Below are 21106 nucleotides of genomic sequence, written 5' to 3'. Positions count from 1 at the left end.
GTCCATAGCCCGTGCTCTGACTTCCAGGAAGGTTTGAGGAAGGTGGTCCTCTTCTTGTGGTGCCTCTAGTAGGAGCAGCCCACACTTGGGCCCAGCTCCCACTATCAGGAAAAGACAGGTGGCTCTGGTCTTTGCACAGCTCCAGCGGAATGAACAGTGCATCTCTCCTCTCTCTCTTGCAGGAAGTCTCAGCCTCTGGTGCAGGTGATGTTCCCAAGGCAAAGAAAAGGGAAGTGCAGAATGAGGACTCCCAGGATCCTTTAAAACCTTGTCTGCATTGTCTTCATTAATTTTTCTGTTTAAGTTTTATTCCATGTGTATTGATCTCATTGTAGGGGTGTGCATTCCAAAGCATGAGTGTTGAAGGTAGAGGAAAAAGCATGGGAGTCACTTTATCCTACCGTGTGTGGTCCCAGGCTCTGAACCGGGTTGTTTAGCTTGGCTACAAAGAACTTTCATACTGAATTTCCTGCTGGCTCTGATTTCAGGGAGAGCGTCTAATAGAGCCCAGATTGGCCAGGAAACTACTGATCATTCTGCCTCAAGTATTGCCATCTAGTTCATGAAAGGGTTGAGTTATTGACATGAGGATCTGGGGATGGGCAGAGGTGCATGACTGAGGCTATCTCTGCTCAGTGGCATGCCTTTGGGGACTGATAGTTTTCATCACTGAGATGTCATTTGACTGCAGTGCTCCTCTGGAGAGAAGGAGTCTCTTTTGCCAGGGCATCAGGCTCTCCAGACAGGCCTGGAAGGTGGAGGTCTAGAGGCCAGGCCTGCATTCCTCTTCAGAAGCTGCATTTACCACTCTGGACAGTGCTATAGCACAGGGTCACATATCCAGTTCTACCCTGAGACCTGCTGATAAACAATGTCTATCCTGGGACAATGTCTATCATCGGTTCAAGGTGTGGCCCAACCAACTTATTATAAAGGATGATAGTGGTTGGTTGAAAAAGGCAGTAACTTTCTATGAACCATATATTAAGTTTTTATGTATACTAAAATTAACAATGGAAAGAACAGTGGTAGGAGAGGAAGCTGGAGGACAACTGCTGCAAATGCTTGCTTTTGAAAATGCTAATGAAGAGTATAGGAGAGCATAATTACCTATAAAGGAGACTGGGGATATTAATGCTTATATGAAGGCATGTAAGTATATCTTCTCTGAAAATGGAAAGATGCATTTTTGGCACGTATTGATCTAGATAGAGTTATTAAATTATACATTGAATTACTCTTGAATATCCTATAGGCACTTTAGCTCAAGATGAGTTGCCTTTAGAATGGATATATATTAAATTTAACTTTAACAAAACATTAACAACATATGAGGAACAAATTTCTTTAATTATTCAGCAAGGCATACAAAGACCTGTTACACTGTGGGGATATGATTGTACTGCTTTTGTTTTCTCATTAAGCAAAAATAAAGTGGAATATTTAATGCAGACGTCTGAAGTTTTTCAATTAGCCATGATTTCTTACACTAGAAATACTGAATTTCATTTTCCCCATAGTAAATTCTGGGATTGCTTAAGAAAACAAAAAAATGTGATAAATACACTAATTTCTGTTTATCCATTACCATCTGCCATTACTGTGTTTACAGATGGCTCCAAGACCAAAGATCTAAGACAGATGGCTTATTGGACCAAAGATAAATTTTGGGGACAAGAATCTTCTTTTGGGTCAGTACAACAAAATGAAGTATTAGCAGTAATTAATGTATTGCCGGATTTTACTCATGATGTAAAATTATTATAGCCGAGTCAGCTTATGTTGTAGGAGTAGTACAGAATATTGCAACTGCTGTTGTTTCTACATCTAAGCCTATATTAAATGTTATTCTCACATATTAAAGGACTATTGTTATTCTGAAACTCTAGAATATTTATTACACATATTAGATTACATTCAAGATTGCCAGCATCTTTAACACATGGCAATCATATGGTAGATCAATTAGTGGCATTTGCTACCCCAGAAGAAAAGAGGCATAATCATGCCAATACAGGATATTTGCATATTAAATATAAGGTTCCCTATTCTGAAGCCAAAAAAAAATTGCTAATTGTCGTATTTGTGAGCCATTACTTATAAAATTTATTCCATCTGAAATTAATCCCAGAAGAATGCAACCTAATACATCGTGGCAGATGGATGGAACCCATATTTCTGAGTCTGGTCGCCTTTCATATATACATGTAAGCATAGATAATTTTTCAAAATTTGTATGAGCTACACCATTGCCAGGAGTACGCACTGCTCATGTTATACAGCATCTATTGGAAACTTCTGCTGTTGTGGGACCGCCTTCTAAAATTAAAACTGATTATGGACCAACATATATTTCTTATCAATTTAAACAATTTTGTTGGCTCTTCCAGGAAAATGGCGACTCCTGCACGTGCTCCAGAGTTGCTGCAGCCAAGGACCCTGCGACCTCCATGGGCCCTGCTGGGGAACCCTGCCTGCGGGGCCAGCCTCAGCCCATGCACAATGTGCTCCGTGCCCCGAGGCTTCGAGCCCCCAGTTCCTGAGGACATGGGGCAGCAGAGTTTGGCGGAGCTGCGGGAGAGGTTGAGGTGCCAGGAGAGACTTTTGCGCAAAGAAAAATTCATTTGCAAATTGCCCGACAAAGGTAAAAAGATCTCAGACACCACTGCCAAACTGAAAGCTGCCATTTCAGAAAGTGAAGAGGTCAGAGGGAGAACTGAACTACTTCATCCTGTCAGTGTTGACTGTGAGCTAAGGCATAAAGCAACCACAAGAGTTGATACCGACATAGACAAGGGCCAGAATTCTGACCTGATGCTTGATACTTCATCATTAGTTCCTGAATGTTCGTCAGTAGACATTGAATCATCTAAAACAACCTCAGAAACTCAGGGACCTACACAGCTCACTCACAAAGGCAATGAAGAGACTTTGGAGACTGGCTGCACAGTGAGTACCAGCCCGTCTGTCCGCATCACAGCCCAGGCTCCCCCATCTGAAGTTAATAAACATCTCCCCCAGCATTCAAGTCAAGCAGAAGAGGTTTCCAGCAGCGTCGACAGTCTGTTTATCACTAAATTGCAAAAGATCAAGACTGCAGACCAGACTGAACCCTCAGAAGAAAACACCAGCACTGAGAACCTTCGAGGACTGCAGAGTGAGCCTCCTAAGAAGCCTCATTACATGACAGTGCTAGAAATGCGAGCTAGAAACCCAGTGCCCCCTCCTCATAAGTTTAAGACCAATGTGTTACCCACACAACAGAGTGACTCACCAAGTCATTGTCAGAGGGCTCAGTCTCCTGCTTCCTCAGAAGAGCAGCGACGCAGGGCTAGGCAGCATCTTGATGATGTCATAGCAGCTTGCCTTCTTAGGCTCAACCACCTGCCTGCACAGCTGCTCTCCATAGAAGAGTCGCTGGCTCTGCAGAAAGAGCAGAAGCAGAATTATGAGGAGATGTGGGCAAAGCTCGCAGCACAGAAACTAGCCAAGAGACTGAATATTACAATGCAGAGCTACAATCCAGAAGGGGAGTCTTCAGGGAGATACCGAGAAGTGAGGGATGAAGATGATGCCCAGTCCTTGGACGAATCCTGATAATGAGCGCTGGGAGATCCCGGAGTTGACTGTTGAGCTTACATTGTCTCATCAAACTTCCTAACGAGTACCAAGAGTGTCAGACCTTGTTGAGTGACAGCAGTTTAAGTTACACAAGGGTAGCTACAAAATAAGAACCCAGTTTGTCTTTCAGAAGATGATCTTCACATGCTTGAACAGTTCAATATTTGAACACTGTGTTTGTCCGCATTGTGTTACAGTTTTGCAGTATATTGTGCATTGGTCTGATATTTTAGTGTGAGTAGAACACACGTTTTCTTTAAGATATCTGCTTTTTCCTTCTTCCTATTCTTATCAGATAGCACTGCTTACACCCCTTCTGGTGAAATACTTTGTTATTCCAGGCACCTAAAGTGAATTAGGAAGGCCTGGTCCCCTCACTCGAGAAATGAGGGGAGCAGTCTAAAGAATGGTACGCATGCTTGCATGGACACGTTCCTGAGACGCTGGATGTGAAATGCCGCACACAACACTCTGGAACCACAACTACTGTGTCTGCAACTCTGTCCTCTTTTGGGGTGACTGCTGTCACCAGTGATGAGATTAAGGAGCACTTGGAAGAAGTGCTGGGTGGGGAGGGTCTTCTGAGCTGGTGTGGGGAACTGCTCCTGGCTGCCCTAGGCTTGAACTCATTGCCATCTGGGATGATAGGTCCCTGTACAGGACACTCGTGCTTGGTAAGGAAACCGGTGTTTTTCTAAGAGTTACAGTTGAATTGTCAGTTAATTGCTTTTTTTCCTTGTTAAACCCACAGAGGTGTTTACAGGCTGCAGAAACCTCAGTCCTGTATGTGCACATTTGTGCTGTTTAAAATGATTATATGATCATTTCCAGCAAAGATAACAATGTTATCAAAAAGCCTTTTTCTATTATGTGGAACTTGTAAAGGAGAAATAAAAATACCAATCAGAGCAAAAAAAAAAAAACCATTTTGTCAATGATATCATATTGTACATATTACTGGTATAGAATACCATCCACAAGGACAAGCTTTTGTTGAAAGAGTTTACCATACCCTGAAATGACAAATTATAAAATTAAATAGGAGGAAAAGAGATGACCTTACACAGCCTGAATGGAGTTGGTATACCAGTCCCAGAGTAATATTGGCATAAGCATTATTTTTTATTAATATTCTTAATCTTAAATTTCATAATTATAAGCTTCATATAGGACCAATAAAATTAAAGGTCCATATGAGGGCTGCAGACATGACTCCATGGTTAAGAGCACTGACTTCTCTTCCAGAGGTCCTGAGTTCAAATCCCAGCAACCACATGGTGGCTCACAGGCATCTGTAATGAGACCTGATGCCCTCTTCTGGTGTGTCTGCAGACAGCTTCAGTGTACTTATATATAAATAAATAAATCTTTAAACAGATAAAAAGTCAGTATGAACCTTTGTTGTCTAAAATGGCTTGAGTCAGGGCTGACAACCAGACAGCGCTTCCAGCACCTGCCTATGAGCTCACAGTTTTAGGCTTTATAAACTGATATAGAAAAATGCTCAGGGTCCTAGCCTGACAAATTCTCAGCTACGTCTCTGATGATCAGTCTTAGGGTGGGCATTCAAAAAACCATCCCTCTCTAAGTGAGGTCACAGTTTGTCTGGTTTATGGGGCAACTCCTGGACCCCATAAGGCTGGATATTTCAGCTGCTCTTCAGTACATGCAGGAATCCTGAAGAAGTAGGCAAATTAATATAGCAAACTTCCTTCTTCCATGTCCTTGATATGAGCTGCCAGCAGAAGGTGTGGTCCAAACAACAACCAACGGATTGGGTGAAGATCTTTACCAATCCTACAACAGATAGAGGGCTTATATCCAAAATATACAAAGAACTCAAGAAGTTAGACCACAGGGAGACAAATAACACTATTTAAAAAATGGGGCTCAGAGCTAAACAAAGAATTCACAGCTGAGGAATGCCGAATGGCTGAGAAACACCGAAAGAAATGCTCAACATCTTTAGTCACAAGGGAAATGCAAATCAAAACAACACTTAGATTTCACCTCACACCAGTCAGAATGGCTAAGATCAAAAACTCAGGTGACAGCAAATGCTGGCCAGGATGTAGAGAAAGAGGAACACTCCTCCATTGTTGGTGGGATTGCATACTGGTACAACCATTCTGGAAATCAGTCTGGAGATTCCTCAGAAAATTGGACATTGAACTACCTGAGGATCCAGCTATACCTCTCTTGGGCATATACCCAAAAGATGCCCCAACATATAACAAAGACACATGCTCCACTATGTTCATAGCAGCCTTATTTAGCCAGAAGCTGGAAAGAACCCAGATGCCCTTCAACAGAGGAATGGATACAGAAAATGTGGTACATCTACACAATGGAATATTATTCAGCTATCAAAAACAATGACTTTATGAAATTCATAGGCAAATGGATGGAACTGGAAAATATCATCCTGAGTGAGGTAACCCAATCACAGAAAAACACACATGGTATGCACTCATTGATAAGTGGATATTAGCCCAAATGCTTGAATTACCCTAGATGCACAGAACACATGAAAATCAAGAAGGATGACCAAAATGCAGATGCTTCACTCCTTCTTTAAAAGGGGAATAAGAATACCCTTGGCCGGGAATAGGGAGGCAAAGTTTAGAACAGAGGCAGAAGGAACAGCCATTCAGAGCCTGCCCCACATGTGGCCCATACCTATACAGATATTAGATAGGATGGATGAAGCAAAGAAGTGCAAGACGACAGGAACTGGATGTAGATCTCTCCTGAGAGACACAGCCAGAATACGGCAAATACGTAGCTGAATGCCATCATTAAACCACTGAACTGAGAACGGGGCCCCGTTGAAGTAATCAGAGAAAGGACTGGAAGAGCTTGAAGGGGGTTAAGACCCCATATGAACAACAATTCCAACCAAAGCCACTACCCAAAGACTATACATGGACTGACCCTGGACTCCAACTGCATACATAGCAATGAATAGCCTAGTAAGAGCACCAGCAGAAGGGGAAACCCTTGGTCCTGCAAAGACTGAACCCCCAGTGAACATGATTGTTGGGGGGAGGGCGCTTATCGGGGAAGGATGGGGAGGGGAACACCCAAATAGAAGGGGAGGGGAAAGGGTTGACAGATGTTGGCCTGGTAATCAGGAAGGGGAATAACAATCGAAATGTAAATAAGAAATACTCAAGTTAATAAAGATGAAAAAAATAAAAAGAAAAAAGAAGGTGTGGTCCAGATTAGAGGTGGGCCTTTCCATCTCAAAAGATCTGAATTAAAGATTTATCTTCTGATCTCCAAGATTTGGATTACAAGTCGGTCTTCTTGCTTCAGAAAATTTAATTAAGAAAAAAAATCCAATGGTGCTTATGCCTTTAGCCTCAGCATCCAGGAGGTAGAGGCAGGTGGATCTCTGAGTTCAAGGCCAGCCTGGTCTACAAAATGAATTCCAGGACAGCCAGAGCTACACAGGGAAACCCTGTCTCAAAAAGAACAAAGAAGAGGAGGAGGACCAAGAGGAGGGGGTTGAAGAGACGAAAAAAGAAAGACGGAAGGAGAGAGAGAGAGAGAGAGAGAGAGAGAGAGAGAGAGAGAGAGAGAGAGAGAGAGAGAGAGAGAGAGATATCCCCCTCACAGGGCGTCAAGCCATTTGGCATTAGTTAATTCCAGGTACACTCAAGTTGACAACCAAGAACAGCAATCACGTTACCCGTGGTTGGGATCTCACCCTGGTAGGCTCCTGAGTAGGAGGCTGAAGCAGGAGAATTGCCATAAGTCTGATGCCAGCATGAACTACACACGTGTTCCAAGCCAAGCCAACCTCAGCTACAATTTGAGATTCTGTCTGAAAAATATGAAAGAGAAAGAAAACATAATTTCCTAGAGCAGTGTTTCTCAACCTTCCTATGGCCTCAACCCTTTAGAACAGTTCCTCAAGCTGTGGTGACCCCAACTACAAATTATTTTGTCGCTACTTCACAACTGTAAATTTGCTACTGTAATGAATCTTTATTGTAGTGTAAACTATCTGATAGGAGACCCTGTGTGGGTCACGACCCACAGGCTAAGGGCCTTTGCCCTAGAGGCGGTCTTGGCCTAGTTTATATAGTTCATATTATAATGGGCTCTCTCAGTTTTTGAAGGTCAAGTATATTCACTTGTAACATCAAAACTTAAAAATTCAGTTGACCTGCTGGCTGGTACGGTGTGACATCCCCCAGAATACCTTTGACATTTTTTTCCATGCCTGCCAGCCATTTCATATTGTTGCTGTAACAAGTCTGCTGTCACTGACGAGGAGAAGGGACTTGGCTCAAGGACATGCTGACCACACACCTTGTTTTGTTCTGAATGTTCTGTATGCAGTTTGCTAATCTTGAGAAATTCTACACCTGAAGGAGTGGTTCCCTGATGTGGACACAGGTGAAAGGCTAAGGCAGATGTGTGAAGGAATGTTTCACTGAGGCAGATGCAGGTAAAAGGATGTTCTGCTAAAGCACACATGTGAAAGGACATGTGATGAAGGGTTCTGCACTAAGGACACACATGCATTGGTCTGCCTTGCATTCTGTAGTTGAGCTGCATTTGTTGGGACTTCATAGAACCACAGCAAAAACCCTTCTGGTGGGCTGTGTGGTTTCTCGCTGTTTCCTTGAACTCGGGCTGATGGGCAGAGTGATGTCAGCTGAGACAGACACATGTGCTGACGCAGGACACATGCTGAGGCCAGGCCCATGGAGGACACAGGATATTGAGAGGGAGTTTGGATAGAGTTATGCTTGAGTAGCTTGTTGGTCTGGGGTCTCTGCTGATCTCTGCTCGCCTGAGAGCTGCTCTTACTGACTGTGTAGCATCTTGACTGTTTTTGTTCCCCTTGGACAGCCCTCAGGACCAGGCTCTCCTCTCCCTTAACCATGGCTGCTGTCCTCTTCCTCTCTCCTCTCCATCACACATGTTCTTCCTTTATTCTATGGCAGCTTCTTCCTCCTCCTTCCCTCCTCATGATCCTCTCTAGCAAAGCCCTCAAAGCTCACCTCCCCCATCTCTCTGCTGTGCAGCTGTTGGCTGTTGGCTTCTTTATAATCACAGTTAACTGGGAGCAGGGTCAGTTATTTGGGGTTAACCAGTCTTGAGTTCTACAAATTAGCATTAAAATACAAGCAGCATTAGGCCAATGCACTACAGGAGTTTTTGTTTGTTTGTTTGTTTGGTTTGGTTTAATTTTCATTTACCTTTTTACTTGTTATTTTATTTTTGGCTATTTTTTATTAATTAGTTATTTTATTTATTTACATTTCAAATATTGTCCTACTTTCCACACTCCCTTCATCAAACCTTACATTCCATTTCTGCTCAGCTTTGCCTATGTGACAGTGCTCCTGCACCCACACATATCCATCCCCACCTCACACCTCTAGGATCTGCCTTTGGTGGGGCAATAGGCCTCACCTTGAACCATAGAGCATCCTTGCATACACTTTGGCTGGCAGTTTGGCCCCTAGAAGCTTGGGGATTAGGGAAAGAGGATCTGGTCAGATATTAAAGCCAATGATTGCTGCATTCTCTTCTTTTTCTGGTTATAGGTGAAATTATGTTTGTGTGCTTCTCTTTTTTGAAATTATTGAGAGATGATTAATTTCTTGGTTTTTCTTGGGTATAGTTTAGTTTATTGTCTTGGAGTTTTCCTTCTATTATCCTCTTTTGTGCTTTCTTAGAGAAAAGTATTGTTTATATTTGGTTTTGTAGGGTTGGGGTTGAGCTCAGTGGTAGAACGCTTACCTGGCAAGCTCAAGGCCCTGGGCTCGGTCCTCCGCTCCGGAAAAAAAAAATTATTCATTAAATTTGTTTTGACAAGAAATATCTTGGTTTCTCCATTTATGGAGATTGAGGATTATGCTGGATATAGGAGCCTGGGTCTGCATTGCATCTGCCCAAGATTTTCTGACCTTTAGAGTCTCTGTTGAGAAGTCTGGTGTAATTCATATATGTCTGAATTTTTTTTGTTACTGGATGTTTATACTGAAAGAACCCCAAATTTGGGGAGACTCTCGCTCCAGTCTCCTTATGGCTTGCCCCAGGAAACACGCATAGCCGATCTTGATGTAACAACAAGAGATAGCTTTATTAACAAGATCTCGGGCCGACACGTATCTCACGGAGCCGACCTCGAGCCTCTAAAGGCAGGGGTTTATATAGGGAAAGCCAGGGGATTTCGCGCTGTTACACATGATTGGCTGATTCAAATGGTGCACAGTTACTTTTAGTGCGGAGTTACATCAGCAGAGAATACGTGTAATCTAGCATCTCAGCAATGTGGGTAGGGTGACTCATCTCACTCAGCAGGGGGATGACTCATCCTCAGGGAGTGAAGGAAGGGGAGGGGGTGGCTCCAGATGGCCAGTGTCCTTGGGGGCTGATAGCCGGGTCGGTGTACCCTATCTCAAATTCTCTCAGGCATGTCAGCACTTTGTTTGTGACTGACTTTTTGAAATTTAGCTCTTCAATACCTTACCCCTTTTAATGTTCTTTCTTTGATCTGTGCATTTAGTGTTTTAATTATTGTGTGAATGGAGGAATTCTTTCTGGTATAATTAATTTGATGTTCTGTAAGCTTGTTGTACCTTTATGGTCTTTTCTTTCTTTACCTTATGGAAGTTTTCTGCTATGATTTGTTGAAGGTGTTTACTGGACCTATGAACTAGAAATCTTAATTCTCTTCACTATCTATTATCCTTAGGTTTCGACATTTAATTGTGTCCTGAAATTCATTGATGTTTAGATTCAATGAACCATACATGTTTATCTGAGATGGGTGTTTTGTGCTTTGTGGGTGACCTCCTTTACCCCAACTGTTCTATTTAGTAGCACGTTGGATAATGAGACATGGTCAGCAATGGTGACCTCTTCCCATAAACTATATGAAATAGGGAGTGGAATTGATGTGTGTCAAGTATCAGTAGTCTCTTGGGTGGTTTTGATTCCCAGTTGGCCACATGCAACAGTTTCAAAAGCCCAGATTTGATGTTCCTTGGGATTCCCATGATGATGTACTCAGACATGACAGAAAAAGACCAGAATACACATGAAAGAACTTGATTTCTATAATAGAGAGAACATTACTAAGTTATGTTACAAAATATTAGATCACACGGTGATCTCTATGAATGTATTATTTAGTGAAAAACTAGTGTGTGGTATAGCATTGCCATGGCACAGACATTTAAAGAAAAAGTTGTTTGTTTACTGCAAACATGGACTTTATTACCATATGACTCACCTACTACACACCTTCATTGCAAAGGTAAAACGTGCACTTAGGTCCAGAGGAGATCAAGGCATGTCTTGAAAGGAAATGAAGATGACTAGTGCAATGGAAAGTCTTTGAATTGAAGGATTTTTAAGAAAGTGTGCAGAGGGAACAAGAATGCTCTTCTTCTGAGAGGTCAGTGAATTAGGAAGGATAGTTGGGAGCTTTACTTGACTTCAGCATCTGATTCCTGAGCTTCATTGGTAAACTTAATGTCTGGAATTTTGTGTTGTAAAACAACACATTGGCTCTGCAGCTTTTGGGCAGGCCCATGGACAGAGAGATCACACCCACTGGGAACCATTTGTGTGGCCATCACATTTTGGAAAGACACTTGAGAAGTCCTCAAGGAGAAAAGAATGAAAAACTACATGTCTTCACAGGAATTACCTCAATTCTGACTATGATTTTTTCATATTAGTAATTTATACTTGATTCTTTTTTTTTTTTTAATTTAAAACAAGAGCCTTCGGGTTTAATCTGAGGTGGTCGTAGAGTCACAAAATGCTTACAATACCTGTATGGCACCGGTGTCGTCTCCGTCTCCGTCCTGCAGATAGGAGAGACACCACGAAGTTCTTCTCAAAGCAGTTTATTCAGGAACCTTTCTTTCTGCATGCAAGCAGCAATCTCCTACCCCCAAGGACACTCCCTACTAAAAAACCAGTAACCACACCCCATCAGTCCAGTCTACATAGTCTCAGTTCATAGGTCCATGCCAAATGGCCTGATCTTGTGTCATGGTGCGCCTGCGCAGCTCTCACGATGGGCGTGGCTTACTTTTGGATGTATGAGGAACTCAGGTGCTAGTCATAAGACTTGGCAGCAGTCCCGGGCGCCATCTTGGGATTGCCGCCACACCTGCTCCCCACAACCCGGGATCTAACACTATGGGGCTAGAGATTCTTCTTTTAAATGCATCACCATGGACAACTTCCATTTAACCAGCAGGTGTCCATGCCAGGCAGACACTGAGCAGGTTGTATGTTCTGTTAATCTCCACAACAACCCAATTCAGCAGAAACACGTCCATTTTACAGGTGAAGAAACCACAGCTCAAAGCAAATGAGATTCAGGGTCCCCTCAGTCTCACTGTCTGTCACTCAGACCCACATCCTTCTCTGTAAGGGAAGACATGGGCCTGATGTGGCTGTGAAAGCTGACTCTGCTGAGATGATCAATGCTATTCTTGACCCTGGGAGAATTTAAGACAAGGTGACCCACAGACTCCTGGGATAGATTCTGCCTCTGGGTTCTAGGGTGTGACACGGTATCCCTTGCCATGGGTCTCTACTCATCTGAGGAGTGTGCTCCCATGTGTCAGCTTCTATGGCAGTGGCTCAAATCACTCCTAATGATGAAACGCTTTAATACAGCTCTTCATGCTGTGGTCACCCCCACCATAAAATTATTTCATTGCGACTTTGTAACTAATATTGCTGTTCTTGTAAGTCATAATATGCAACATATCTGATAGGCAAAGTATCAGAAAAAAAAGGGCCTGGGAAGGGGTCTCGACCCACAGGTTGAGAAACATTGCTCTGTGAAATACTTTTAAAGTAAGGCCTTCTTCTCAGGAGAACCCGGAACAGTTGTCAGACCAGAGATGCCCTGAACTAGTTACATGTTTTAGCAGGCCTTAAGGACAACAGAGATTCCTGGCTAAAGGCACAATCTGAAATCACTGTCCCCAGGACATTTCTTGCCTCATGTTTTCCCCATAACAATGTGAGTCTGCTTGAACATGTCTGTCCAGGAAGCCAGTCCCTGTAGACTGTTATACAGACAGAATGCTAAAGTCAAGAATGGTTTCCCTCTGACGGCCCATAGTCACTTCTCTAGAAGTAAGTTCAAGTCCCCTGTGTGTAAAGTCACATAGTGTGTGAGACTTGAAATGTCATCCGTTTGAGTTGACAAAAAACAATTCTCACTTCAGATTGACAGCTGACCAACAGTTATTTTAAGGAGAACACAGAGGGTGGCCAGGCCTGCAGAGTCAGATCCCCTCCCTGCTTGGGACAATCCCACCCACAGTAGACTTCTGCTTCTCCTAACAGTGTTATCAGAAAATGTGACCTTAAGGTTCTGAAGTACACAATATGCACAAACCCTAAAGTTGTTAGATGGCCGATATGGGGCTTTTCTCTGCTTTAAGATCATTCTGGCCTCTCCTCTCCCCTGGACTGCATTCTGTTCTCTCTGGTCCGTTGATCTTTAAGTACCTGGGTTCAACTCAAGGCCTGGGTGGGGAGGAGGACCTTTTCTTGTAGGAATGAGCATGGATCAAGAATGTATCCCCACTGTGACTGGGCAACTAAATACCAGAAAATCTTCTCCAATCACAGAACTGGGTCATGTGGGAGCCACCACTGTTTCAAAGGGACAGCTGGGTACTTTCTCCTGGAAGAAGCACTTGGGGGTTGACTGTCACTTCTGGACTTTCTGTTCTAAGGTCACTTCTCAGAAGGGGCACTTTGCTCTAAGTCCTTTGGGGGACCCATCCAGCACTGGGGATGGAGGATCCTATGGTTTTGCAGCTCTGAGCTGGGAGGGGGAGCTCGCACACTGACTTGAAGAAGCCTGTTTTCACAGCTGATCTAAGTCTGAGGAACAGGTGCTTTTAAAGAAGCATGTGAAAGCATCTCCTGCAGGAGAGCCCAGTCTGCAGGGAAAGTCACACAGGACATTGAAAAGTGGATTCCCACCTTCCACAGGGTGGGTGAACCAGGGAGGGCACTGGATGGTCAGAGAGTTTGAGAAAAGCCTGAATTTTCTGAAAGACTTCCAGCACTTTACATCCCACCACTATCCCAGGCTCACATGTGAGGCTCAGCAAAGAACGCCACCTGCTGGGGTCCCTGAAACTAAACTTGGAGTGGAGAACTGTGGAATACACCTCTGGGTAGGGGGAGATGCAGGAGTCCAGGGCCAGGCCTGGGGTCTGTCCCTTTGGGTCTCCTTGCTTCCCAGAGGCTCTGAGTGCAGGGCCAGGGAGCCCAAATCTCAAATTCTTTGGCCTAAGTAGTGAGAGTCAACAGGACAGGTCAAGGCAGGGCAGGGATGGGCAAAGGAGGGCCAGGCACAGGAAAGCCAAGCCCAGCCAGCCAGTGGATAGGCTCTGGGCATGAGGGACTGGGGACAGCAGGACCGACCCTCACTCTCCAGGCTGGGCATGGCACCCCAGCAGGGATGTGGAGAGTCCTGGAACCGACAGCCCCTTGTCCTCTGGCTGCATCTGACAGTGCATGGAGGGCTAGAAGTCAGAGAGGCTCCTGGGATCCCCTGATTTCCTAATCACATTGTGCTCACTAGAACACTATTAATCTTCTACAAAATTACAGAGCAGGCTGTATGAAGACTCTCAGCTGACAATGTGGACATAAATTATGGGTATGTGTAGCAAGACCCAGGCCACCTCCAGGTTCTTAGATAGTAACTGAGAACCTCAAACACGGTAGTGATATGATAGTGTGGTGTTAATCTAGTGACAACTAGTTTCTATTGTGACACAGATGACTCTTTTTGTGTCATGGTCAGCTTATAATGAGTAGAAGACCTAAGCTTGAGAATAACCAAAGACTACATTAGTTCTCTAGGTGCTGAGCTTTTAAAAGCCCTGGGGTGACAGCAAGCTTTTGTGGACATTCTGGATTATTCCTTCTGTACATTAACTCTCTGAGTCACCTCCACTCTCAGTAAGTTAGTTCAATTCCATAAATTGGAAATCCATCACCTGGAAGAAATACTGTCTTAATGTGATCCGAGATTGGTCATGGAAAAAGGGTAGCTTGAACTGTCCCACCTCGGTTCTGGGCTTGCACAGGCCTGCTCTCCAAAAGAAACCTGTGTTCACAGCTGTAGGCTGCATTCACTATGGATGCCCTTGAGGTTCCTCCCTAAACTGCTTAGATAAAGATAAGTTTCTTGCTAACAATCAAAAGAATTCATTATGCCAAGCTGGCCTACAGCAAGTTAGTTTCTATTCTGTATTTTATCAGATGTGAATAATATACATGGTCCTCATTGATAATAGGTGAAAGATCTGCTCTAATATGGACACTAAGTGATGCTGGAGGATGATCCTGACCCACAATGAGCAGTGGGAACACCAGAGCCCTGTAGGGATGCCTGACAACCTAGCACATTGAGCAGGCACAGCTCAGTAAGTTTCCTGTGAATACACATCTCCTGAGATCTCTCCATTTAATTGGAGGTGATCCTGTCCACCTAATATAGCACATGCCCTGGAAAGACAAAAGCCACCTGAAGAAGCTGTGGTGACGACTCACAGGTTAGAGCATCGGCTGTTCTCTCAGAGGAACCACGTGGTCCCTAACAATAATATACAACGGGGAATGGGATTCCTTCCTTTGGACTATGAGGGAAATTCACCCAGGACAGGCCACAGACAGACTGTAGAAAAAAAGACCCATTGACATAAATGATAAAACTAAGTCTAATCTACATCAATAAAAACACAGCATACTTCTGGTCAAGGACAAGAGCATCTGTCAAAACCTGTTTCCCAGCATGACATTGAAGGTCATAATCTCTGGGGTAAATATCGATGCTGTATTGCAAGAAAAGCTGAAGCACATGGTTCTCCATTAGGATGACTTCTGTATTCCTTTGAGAATGTTGTCAATTTTTCTGTAGCTGTACAGCAATGAGTGTATATTACTCAATATGTGGGGCACAGGGTCAACAATGAATGTGAGCTGCAGACTGTTATATGTTAAGGTGAGCAGAACACATGACAGTATGGGTAAAGTATGGCAGTGATTACATAGTAAAGTGTGCATCTGAGAGACAGCCACATTATCCACACAGAAGACACTTCACACTGGGTACCCCTTGCTGGCTTTGAATTCACTATTTAGCCAAGGCTCCCTGGAACATGCAGAGATCCATCTCCAGCTGTCAGTTCTAAGTCCACAGGAGCAGAAAGAACCCTTGAATAAGTATGATGGTCTTAAGAGTCAAGAGATTAAAATCAATTTTTATTGATAAGAAATACAATTTACAACAAAACAGGATTAAAATGAATTAATATAAATATTTAAAAGTATTTTAAAAATGAAAAATAATAACAAGAGCATATAACTATGAAACAACAAATAGAAAACTTCAATGAAAATCATAACAAAATATTTCTAAACATCATATTCTTAACAAACATTTAGAAGCACAGATGTATTGCTCTTTCTCCTCTAGCATACATAATGAAAGGCGGTCCCCCAAGTTGTCTCTCAAGTGGTGATTTCTAAAGAGGAAAGTGAGTAAGACCTCAATCAGTCAGGCTGGCTTAGTGATATATAAATTTAGGGTCTCTAAGCAATGACAAATTAACTATGAGGAAGAATATTCATCCAAAACATGTTGTTAATAGTCAGGATGTTTGTCAGCAGGGGACTCCTGAGAAAGCAACTTATTCTTCAGGAGTCCTCTTCCTGGTCCGTGTCCAATTCCAGCAGTCTTGCACTTTCTGAGACCTGGGAGAGGAAGGCAGTTTTTCAGACACTGATTTGGTGGGGAAATGCTAGCCAGCTGTCAGAATGCTGCCTTCTACCACCTCAGTTCTATTGGACAGTCGACCTGGACCTTTTAACTAATATCATTGTTGTTAACTCTGCGGGCAGGGAAAATCTCCAGCAAGCCTCACAGTGATGTGGGCTGCCAATCTGGGACCCAGACTTATACCAGTGCAAACCAAGAACAGGGCAATGGGAAGAGACCTCATTGGGTTGCAGGAAGAAAGGAGATGTCCATATGTCACCAAGATAAAAGTCAATGACAAGGATGAATTCAACATTTGCAATTGGTTCTTATCCCACAAAGGTGCTTCCTACCTAGGAGGTCACATGACCACAAAATGTCATTTGTCACAGGACCAAGACCTTGTTCAAAACTCTACATAGCATATCACACAGTCATGCCATAATATGATATGTTATTCATCTGTCACCATTTGTGGACTGCAGCTTCAAAAAGAGAAGCAAAATATACTTGCCAATAGTTCAGTTTCTGAAAAGTGGTTAACTTCCCAGAATACTTGTACATAGACAGAGCAATGAACAATTCCATTACAGGCCATGGTTGGCTCGTTGGGAGTGTAAATTAGAAAGATTGTAGGGGAAAGCAAAGATGTATGAAATTGGAAAATGGTATCAGATATTGTTAAGCTCACACAGCTGCTTATTCCTACCAGATATTGCTGGGGTCTGGCGGTTTCTGGTCATCTCCTATTCATATTTATCATTCTTGTTCAATTCAATCAAATATTTCTGTATCAGTGCACAATCAATCTGTACCACCTTGCTCTCCTGCATAGATGTGACGAAGTTCTTCATACATGTGTTCTCCATCTGGAGCGGCTGAGCAGGTTACTGGAAATACATTCTGCATAGTAAGATCTTGCTGCCCCTTTCTCCCATTCCTACTTCCAAGTTCCACTAACAACCCTAGAACCCATATACCCATGAAGACGTAGAATACATCTTGATACATATAAGGCTGCTGCAGAAACAGGAAACAGCCAATTCAGGGAAGAAGAAATTTTTTTGATGGCCCAAGCATCAATAGGGTCCAAATCTCTCAAAAAGAACATGGGTCTACAACTATCCATGAAAGCCCAATGCACGGGGGCAACATCAATTAGGAGTGGGCAAACACCCTCAAAGGAGGTCAGTAGAACCAAGAGAAGGTCATTCTAACCATGTGGTCCACACACTGAGTCTTGTAAAACCTGGTATGACACCAGAGGCCCCGTTCAGCCTAATAACCTTCTGCTGACTTCAATCAGTGCTGTTCTATCTAGAGCCTTATGAAGATGCCTAGACAATCCTGGGATGAGGCACACTCTTTTGTGGAACTGAAAGCTGAGTCCTAATGACCCTGGCACACTGATGTGTAAACAGCACAAGAGATAGACTCATAGCTGAAGACCGTCCAATCCAGAACAAAGAAATCAGAAATGGCCATTCCACAGGTGATAGCCTTTCTGACCAGGACTTACGTAGAGAAGGTAATCTCCTTCTTCAGCTTATGGCTGTTCTCATGGATCTCAGTGTTCTCCATCTCTAAGTTGTGCAGAATTGACATGACCGCCTCCTCCATTCTCTCCAGGTCTTCATAATATGGATTTGGCCTGAAGTGTGGCCTGGCCCCAAATGATAGAATCCAATGAACATCAGCATTTAGGAATATATGAACTCAGGGTGGGTCCTGTACTACCCCAGCCCTGGAAGGACACCTTCTGAATTCTATATATTGGGATCTTCTTCAGCTTCAGAAACGTTATTCTGGGGCCAGGACACCGGAAGCTCAGCATCCAGATGGAGGGTTTCCTGGCTCCCATTGTTCAATACAGAAGACTGGACCTGGAGCCAAGACAGTTATGTTATCAAAAGCCTCAGCCACAGCTCTTCCGGGCACTCCCCTACACACCCAGAAAATGTGATTTGATTTTTCCTGCTTTGACAACAAGAATTATTCATTCTGAATAACTAATAGTGTAGAGACAGGCATTACACATAATTATGGAGTAGAGATCACATCTGGCCACAAAATAATAATCTGCCCAATGGATACAACTTTACAGACAAATGTGACCACACAGTCAAATAATTGTGCTGTTGACAGTGGGGCTCCCAGAACAAAGCACTCACACCTCCATGAAAGTGTAGCATGGGTAAATACTCAGGCCAAGACATAGACACGTAGACTCAAATTTGGAGGGAAATATAAACATATAAATGTTGTACATATGCATTTGGATGTGTGCACATGAACATACACAGACTGAGACACAGCCACAAATAAGAGAAATGTAAACAGAGTCAGAGAAAGAGAAAGAGAAATATGGAAACAGACAGCACTGTGACAACCAGGAGAAATTGCATGCACCATTGCTGTCTCAGAGGGCAAGACACACAGACAATAACAAACAGGCCTGAGCCTGAGACCTTCTAGTCAAGCATTGAGATGAACAGTTTGGGACCAGGCCCCTCAGGCTGCTGCCTGGATCTTCCAGCACTCAGTCCCCTGCCTAGCACGTACAGAGACTCACCATAAACTCACTGCAATTACAATCTTGCAAAGCCACCATCTGTCAAGGGCTTTGCAAATGCACACTAGACACTCACTCTCCCTGACTTTATCCCCGAATTCTTCATTCAGACCACAAGTTCTGCTTTTCAATAAATGGAAGCAGATGAGTACATTTTCCATCTCGCTCCTCAGGAAGGGTCAGGTTCTGAATCTCCTCTATATGGGAGGTGAGGTTTAAAAATGGGTCGTTACAGAGACACAGCTTTCTAGAACCCAAAACCTTAAAAGGATAAGATGAAGGTGACATTGAACACCCAGGAATGGAACAAGAGCGTTTGGAGCGATTCATACCTGTTCTTCATGGATCTCTCTGTCACAAACATCAGGCGATCTCTCAGGTCGTTTCGCTCCTCTGTAATGAGCTGCAGCTCTTAAATCCACCTCTTATTTTACTTCTTGGCCTGCTTCTTGCTTAGCTCAGTTCCAGGGGATGATGTTTCTCTCCCAGCGTCTGTAGGTAGAAGAACACAAGTGAACCTGCATGGGGAGAATGCATAGAGTGTACATAGACCACAGTGAGGCCTAAACAGGAGAACAAGCCTGGAACCCAGTGTCACTGCTAGGGGATTGGTCTATGCTTAAGAGACCTCCTCAGTGGATCTCAGTTCTCCCACTACTCTATAGAGACCAAGAGTTGTAAGCAGCCAGGTGTTCCCTATGCCGGACATCACGTGCTTACATGTACCACAAAGATGGCTTCTCCTGGATATTATCAGCTGAACAGGGTACAGCTGGTTCAGGACCCTCACCCCTGTGGTTTCAGAACTCAGATGATAAATTCACCATCCACAAGACTTGAGTGATTGGAGACACTCAGATGTCCTACCCTGATATTCTAGGCCAATATCTTTGGATTTAAAACGCATTTCCAGGGAGGACATGGTCAACACACTTATCAATTCCCCTATTTGAAATACCAAACCCCGGAAGTGCCAATGGGTTACAGGCTGAATCTTGGTCTACACGTTCCAAATAGTTTTGGTATTTTAGAAAAATGTTTGTAACACACAACCTCTAATATATAAAGCTAAGGATGACCCTGCAATTAGAAGAAATCAGAGAAGGTCTAAGAACATAAGGTTATTGCCTGGAGCACAATTCTCCCCCTGTTCCTACTGTCAGATATCCACTGTATTTAAAGAAGCAATGATAGTGAAATACATTACTGCCCTGTCTAAACTCAGAAAAGGTGGACTCTCCATGACTCCTGATGGTGTTTTTATATCAATGTAACATAACAAATGAACTGAAAAATAAAGGCCAGGAGTTCACAGTATAATAGCATTAGCCTTACCATATCCTCCCAGTGGGGATGGGAAACTAAAATTCTGAAATCCTTGATTTTAAGAAATTGTAATATTCATGGAAATTCAATTCCTTTTCAGATGCTCCAGTTGTTGTGGCCCATGGCTAGAAAGGTCACCTTAAGCCTGCAGCCACCCTGACAGGAAGCTCAAAATATACTGCCCAGAACTTACTAAACAATCCCCAGAAGTGCTGTCTTTGTCCATCATTACTTTGAGACAAAGGCCAGACTCCTTCACTCTAGTCTCTCCAGAATCGACATTCCCCCTCCCAAAACGCTTGCGAAGATGGGAAAACATGTCTTAGCTTGTAACTGCCAGACTCAGACTGAGAGAAACTAGGGCACTGGTTGTCACTACAACACTGGTGACATCACAGAGGATGCCAGAACTCTCTAGGAGACAATAGAATGTCCAAGAAGGGACAGCTGATGTCATGGGGAGCAGACTTTCCCTCCCTGCTAATGTTCTCCCTGTACTGAGCATAAGCTGAGGTGCCCTTTCCAGGAGACTTTCCTGGGGCAGAGCCACTGAGCATCTCCTGCTTCCAAAGCCAAATTTTCCTCAAGGCTTGATTATAAAACCCTTAGTAATCCCTATGCATCTAAATGAATGTTTCCTTCCATATCTTGCCCCAAAATGTCTCATCCTAACTCAAATCGTCCTCATTCACCAATGTTAGCCATTAAAACTCCCTGAGATTTCACACCAGCTTGAATATGCAGTCAAAAGTTCTCTTGTCTCATTATGTACAGGTGCTTTAAATCACATCAAGAAATAG

At 43.4% G+C, this 21106-nt stretch overlaps 1 protein-coding gene, 1 long non-coding RNA gene and 1 pseudogene across 4 annotated transcripts in view; 1 reads left to right on the top strand and 2 right to left on the bottom strand.

Annotated features, from left to right (window-relative positions):
- The window catches only part of LOC147999289 (disks large homolog 5-like), a 42619-nt gene extending 39282 nt beyond the window's left edge, over nucleotides 1-3337 (bottom strand). For both annotated transcript variants that reach the window (XM_087596519.1, XM_087596518.1), the window contains exon 1: nucleotides 3275-3337. The gene's annotated coding sequence lies outside the window, so the exon portion shown is untranslated. The remainder of the gene's footprint in view (nucleotides 1-3274) is intronic.
- On the top strand, nucleotides 2503-3597 carry LOC147999288 (DNA-directed RNA polymerase II subunit GRINL1A pseudogene; annotated as a pseudogene).
- Nucleotides 3598-15894: 12297 nt separating this feature from the next.
- Nucleotides 15895-20673, bottom strand: LOC147999287 (uncharacterized). Of its 2 annotated transcripts, none has more exons than XR_015643913.1 (3): nucleotides 20316-20673; nucleotides 19313-19472; nucleotides 15895-18071 (listed from the first exon to the last, which is right to left on the bottom strand). It is a non-coding gene; the product is annotated as an uncharacterized LOC147999287 (long non-coding RNA). The 2 variants fall into 2 exon arrangements; XR_015643914.1 differs by having other exon boundaries at nucleotides 15895-18291; nucleotides 20500-20673.
- Between the last annotated feature and the right edge of the window lie 433 nt (nucleotides 20674-21106).

This window comes from Rattus norvegicus, chromosome 19 (assembly GCF_021556685.1).
Source record: "Rattus norvegicus strain SHRSP/BbbUtx chromosome 19, alternate assembly SHRSP_T2T, whole genome shotgun sequence".
Classification (NCBI taxonomy): domain Eukaryota; kingdom Metazoa; phylum Chordata; class Mammalia; order Rodentia; family Muridae; genus Rattus; species Rattus norvegicus.
Note: the sequence above shows the minus strand (reverse complement) of the source record. Positions and strands in the feature narration are given on the sequence as shown.